Source organism: Acyrthosiphon pisum, chromosome A1 (genome assembly GCF_005508785.2).
Source record: "Acyrthosiphon pisum isolate AL4f chromosome A1, pea_aphid_22Mar2018_4r6ur, whole genome shotgun sequence".
Classification (NCBI taxonomy): domain Eukaryota; kingdom Metazoa; phylum Arthropoda; class Insecta; order Hemiptera; family Aphididae; genus Acyrthosiphon; species Acyrthosiphon pisum.
In genome coordinates, this window is record NC_042494.1 from 169200290 (window position 1) to 169206662 (window position 6373).

Here is a 6373-nt window from a genome sequence, read left to right on the forward strand (position 1 = left end):
TTTTGTCTGGAAAGTTATTTAATTCTGAACTTAATAAGTATTTTATTATTTTCAATACTCTTGGAATAGAATATTTACAATTAATGTTACATAAAATATCATTACAGTACCATGCTACATCTGGCGTATTAATATTAATAGGCTGAAATAAATTCATAATTTTACCTTCGTCATTAACTTCTAATGTTTTATTAAACGTGGAAGGTAATATGGTATTACAATAGAAAGGTTCCGTGTATTTAGAGTGGCGAGATTCACCTAAAATAAATCTTAGCAATGGGTAATCTAATTTATCATCATTTGGTAGTACCACAGAATGATTAATTTTCTTATTAATAATTGTTTTAAGATGTTTAAATGTATTTCTGTACAAAAGTACATTTTGTTTCCTATACATCAGCACCCATTTTAATACTCTATCTGCAGTACACCTACCTTTAACCAGAGGCATTTTTAATTTACCAATTAATCTATTAGTAAATTTTTCAATATTTAAATAAAATGGAAATAACTGTTTCGATTTTGGCTTTCTTTTTAGTGGTACTTCCTGTACCGTGTTAATACTGCACTGTAAAGATGATGGTACTTCCTGTACCGTGTTAATACTGCACTGTAAAGATGACTCCTGATAACTTTCAACCACGTTTTTACATTGAGTAGACTCCTGATATTTTTTTTTCCGCATAGCTCGCGCCTTTTGGAGTTTAGTTACCATTTTTAATGACTTTTTATTATTTAATAATAAAATGCTCAAACCATACAACAATAATATATATATATATATATATACTAATACAATATATTATATACAAATTTAATGGACAATGATTGAATGACGGACAATCGATACGGTTAGGTTCAGACCTTGTGCTAAGAAAATTGTAGAACTGCCCAACATTTTAGGGCCAGTTGTACCATCTCTGATTAAAGGTAACCGGAGTTTAATCGGCCGAATTTGCCCGGTTAAAAAAAATATCTGTTATCACCTGATTAACCTTAATCGAAGTTTAATCGAAGACGGTTCAACCACTACAACCGGCCCTTAATATTTTTGTACATGTAGATTAAATACATTTGTCGCTCTCTAAATTCGCTTAAGGCTTAACAACCACTGTTTACCAAACTATATATTGACTACACATGTAAACACTTTAAACATAACTTTATTTATTAAAATGTATTGATAATAATAACAGATTAAAAAATTTTTTTTTTATCTTCAGTGTCTTCGCCATTATCAATAATTTTGTTTTTACCAGATACTTCAAAGAAAACTCCACCAAAATAACATTGTTCCTTTCCTTTTCTTCTTTTAAGGACTCGATATTTCTTTTTAGACATCCAATGGTAAACTGTGTGTCTGTGTCCCTAGCATTCTAACCGTATAATGGTGGCATATTATAATTTATATATAAGCTCAAATTGTCTGTCTCAATATTCATAGTTGAGCGTAATGGTGATTTTAATAAGTTGCTGGCACATATCAAACTTTCAACATCAGCACTATGATGTTTAGCAGCTGCCACTCTCGCCAACATTGTACAAACATTTGGAAAATGTTTTGAGCCATATGTTTTTACTAGTTTAATAAATTTCATTTTTCGTAATTCAGATATAGGTATATTTTCCTATTGATATCAATTCATCATACTCCTATGAAAATTCTTTTAATCTTCGTCTGCGCCAATTAAATTATGAATATCTTTGATGCATGCTACAGAAGATAGTACAACAAATATTAAAAGCCAATCAAAAAATATTAAATAAAATACATAATTAAATTAAACAATATTACATATACGAATAGTACAAAAAATTCACAATTTTTGGTACTGACCAAATTTGTTTTTAGAATTGCCCATTTTAATTTAGAACTACCCATATTGGTTAGAACTATCCATTAGCACAAGCTCTGGTTAGGTTAGGTGATACCACGTGGATTGAATAAGAAACAATAACGCAGACAACAAACTCGTACACAGGACGCGAGACGAAAGAACGAAATTACGAAAACAGAATGCACCGATACCGATAAGCGATAGTGAACTATGTCCGTGTGTTGTATGTGTCTAGCGGTGGTGGGAAGCAATAGTAGTGGGAGACACACGCCGCCGTCGCAAGAATCCCCTCACCCGTCTCCGTCCACATGACGCGTTTAATACGGCAGCCGGCGGCGAAAGTAATATAAAATGATCACTTAAATATCCACAGTTTTTTGATCATAACTAAAATATAATTCAACCGATTCTATTGAAATTATAAAAGCACGTAGCCTATGATTTTCTCGATCGATTGATACCTCATTCTAACTATTTGGTCCATTTATTAATAAATGATTAAATAATAAAGAACACCAAAATATTAACACGTATTAAATGGGAATGTTTAGGTTTCTGTATATATACACGGTCGAGTGCTTCGCCTTCCTTTTTTTTTACTTAGCTCGCGACACTACCGTGTCGCTGGATATATTGATTCAACTTGACGAGTACCGTAATAATATAAATATAATATAAAATATCCACACTGACCATCCGTCACCTCTCAGAATTGTTTTTCGTACACAATAACACTATATCATTGAATTCCAATTAAATACCATCCATTAAACAGTGACCCACTATTGTAACCTACTGTACAGCAGAGCGACATCCACTAACCCAAATTTTTTTAGAGTTATTTTCCCAATATTTATGAAAACTACATGGCGATTTTAAATAGTGTAAAATTGTTTGGTTCTTACACTTTGACAAATATAATAATACTAATCCAATGGGTTGTGACTTACTTATGGGTAATACGTCAGTTTATTTTTAGGCATTCGTTGGAATTCTATGTAGGTATATCATTTATTTATTTTTTGTTTAATAATATTGACTATTGTAGTATTGTTCAATATAACAGTGTATAGATATCCACCATGCTATACACAAGTTAATTTCAATATTTTTATCGAACCGCGGTGGCATTATCTTTGTAACAAAATTAGAGGTATAATCAAAATATGTGTGAGATATTCCAAGCAGGCAGCGATACGTTAATTTCGTTACAAAAACCATGCGGTGCTTTAAAATGTACTTGTTTAGTTAATGGTGGATACAATGAACAATATTATAAAAACAAATTAAAAAAAAACATCCAATTTCAAGGTGTTCTTTATTTAGGTATTTCACTTATTGGATTAGGATTATAGTTTTTTTTTTTAATATTACAAGACAGGCAGTCACCCAAAGTACGGAAAAATAAGTACCTACATAATAATAAAAACAGGAAAATACATATAAATTACATTAACATAAGGACATTGTTAAAACAATGAAAAATAAAACAACGGAAATACGCATCATTCTGAACATCGGTCTATTACCAAAGTAATTTGTGGTGCAAAGAGGAATGAAAAATGTGTAAGTTTACTTATTTATTTTATTTTATTAGTTATATAAGGGCTTAGCACTTTTTGACATTACGCAATACATATTTCTCAAAGGTGGGCATTGACTAGTTAAAAAGTTAAAGTTAAGTTAAAAAGTTAAAAAAAAAATTAAATTTTTAACTTAACTAGTTAGTTTATTTTCTAATCAACTTTTGAACTTAACTAGTTTAATTTACAGTTGAAATAACTTAGCTTTTCTCAGTTGATTTTAAAAAAATCCATTAACGACATCTGTCATTAATGTCCATAAAATTGAACTCTTTATCTCATATAAATATTGATGAAGTTATATTGTGAAATTCAAAACAAATTACTACCTATCATATCAATATAATGCATATTTAATATACACATAAAATTAATACTAATGACTGAAATGTTGTATCCAAGCAGATTTATTTCGTTCTAAGTAAAATTTACTTAAATACTTAAATTTACTTAATTTACTCAATTATTTTTAAACTTAATTGAGGTTTATATTGTACCAAAGAATTGTGTATTATTTATACCGTATTATAAGATATCGATTTTGTAAGGTGCGATACTTTAAGTCTCTCGCATTCAACAAAAAAAAAAAAAATATTTCTAACATAATATCTAATTACATTAAACTATTAATATAATTCACAGACCCCGTTTACTTAAGTGTAATTTATATTTTTACACTAACCATGATCAACATGTCAAAAAAGTAATAATATTTTAGTATATAATAAATAATAATGTATACAACATTTTATGCTTAATATAGGCCAGTTCTTAACCTTTTTTGAATATCTGAACACTTAATATTTTATAAGATTTTTGCGTAACACAGCCATAAAATAAAACATTATTTATATAAGTTTTTAAATTTTATAATATATTAAACAATGTATATCTAGCTTAAAACAGTTTACATACATATTTGTCACTAAAAATTATAAAAGTAATGAATACAATTTAAAAAAATTTCAGGATCTGTGGAACACCATTGATTAGGCTATTGTGGTTTAAGTGTTAAACTGTGTCATTATTATTATTATTTTTAAATTTAAATTATTTATGGTAAATGTACCTATGTATTAAATATTATAACTATTTATATTTTACACTATATTTCTGTGCCACATTGTATATTTAAAATTAAATTGGAATTTTATACCGTTAAATAAAGATTATTATTATTATTGATATTAATATTAATGTATGAAACAAAATTGATATGCAAAGTTCATAATTGAACAATTTGAATTAGAAAATTCAAATTGTTCCAATTAGTAATTTATTTGTTTGTTGTATTAGTCATTAGTTAAATATAAAATCTTATTTAATTATATACAATTATAAGATAGAAAATACATGTATTATAAACCTATACAATGGTAAACCTTAACTTAATTTAAATTTACAGTATTTTTATAAACAATAGTTTGTTTCTTACAATCTTAACTATAATTTAATGTTTCATTCCTCGCAATCATAAGTAATTTTAAAAATTATAAAATCCATCTGAAACTGGTAAGGACGAAATATATGTATGAACTGAAAAAAAAAACATAATTGAGTTGTCCATGTTATACATTGACCTCTTTTGCTGACTATAAGAAACAAAAAATTTTTAAATAAAATATATTTTTTAATGTATAATTTAATGTAAGTATAATTTTATTGCATACATATGTACAAAGTTGAGCTAGACCTTTTTTCAGGGTATGGAAGAAGTCTGTGTACCACAGTCAGCAGTGTGGTGGTTTCGCTTAATACACAATAATATTATTTATTAAAGACTCACTAACTCAAAATTAAACTTAACTTAGAAAATTAAACTCAGTGTCCTTTTTTTAAGTCACTAGACCTATCAGGCATTATAATCAATTTTTCATTTCAATCATACAAGTCAATAAATGATTATAAAATTAATATTGAGTGTTGAAATTCACAATCATAAAGAAACACTATTAATAAATTATTATTATTATTTATAAAAAAAACAAGTTACTACATAATATAATGTACAATACATTTTAGATTCTGAGATGAATGTATTGATTATATTAGCATTTTCTATGCACGATAACATTTTCAAAATATTTATACTTATTTCGAGCGGTTTACAGACATTTTCAGTTTCCGATTTTTTAAATTTTTTTTCTATAAATGTCAATGAAGTGTTATCCATTGGGTGAAAAAGATTGAAAATTTAATACAAAGTTCTTGATATATTATTACATGACAGTTAAAAAGCATTAAAGAAACAGTCACAATTTTTTTTAAAAGCATTTAAAGTTTAAATTTTGACAAAATACGTAAAAATCCTCAAAATGTGCAAATTATTTTGAGTAAGAAATGTATAAAAAATTTTCTTTTTAAATCTAAGATTTGAAAATTTAATTCAATATTCTTAAATTCTTCATAAGTTTTTCTACCTTAGTCAACAAAAAAAATGTCTACCTGAAAGCCTAATTAAATTTTTTTGAACGTTTGAAGTTCAAATTTTTAGAAGATTGGATATTTACTTCAGTTTTCATGTACCTAACTGATGTACCTATCGACATTTTTAATTTGCTGTAATTAAAAAATCTAATAATTGTAGATACCTACTTGAAATGTATACAAATTGTTTATTTTATAAATATTTTGATCTGCGTACGGACATTTTCAATTTTCAATTTTTTTTTTCTGGTGTATTTAATCTAAGATTTCAGGGTATGCAGTGGCAACATTTTGTCGCAATATGAAATCAAATCTATGGTAGGTTATTATGGTAAAGATTGGTACTTACAATCTAAAGGTATAGTGCCTACAAAGTTACAGATTTTAATCATATTACCTATATCATCATTAATAATGTATCAATAATATTCTATCCTTTGGTAATATTGATATTTATGCATTATTATAGGCATGTAAGTATAAACATAGGTACTTAGTTTATGTAATTGATTATTTACGTCATTT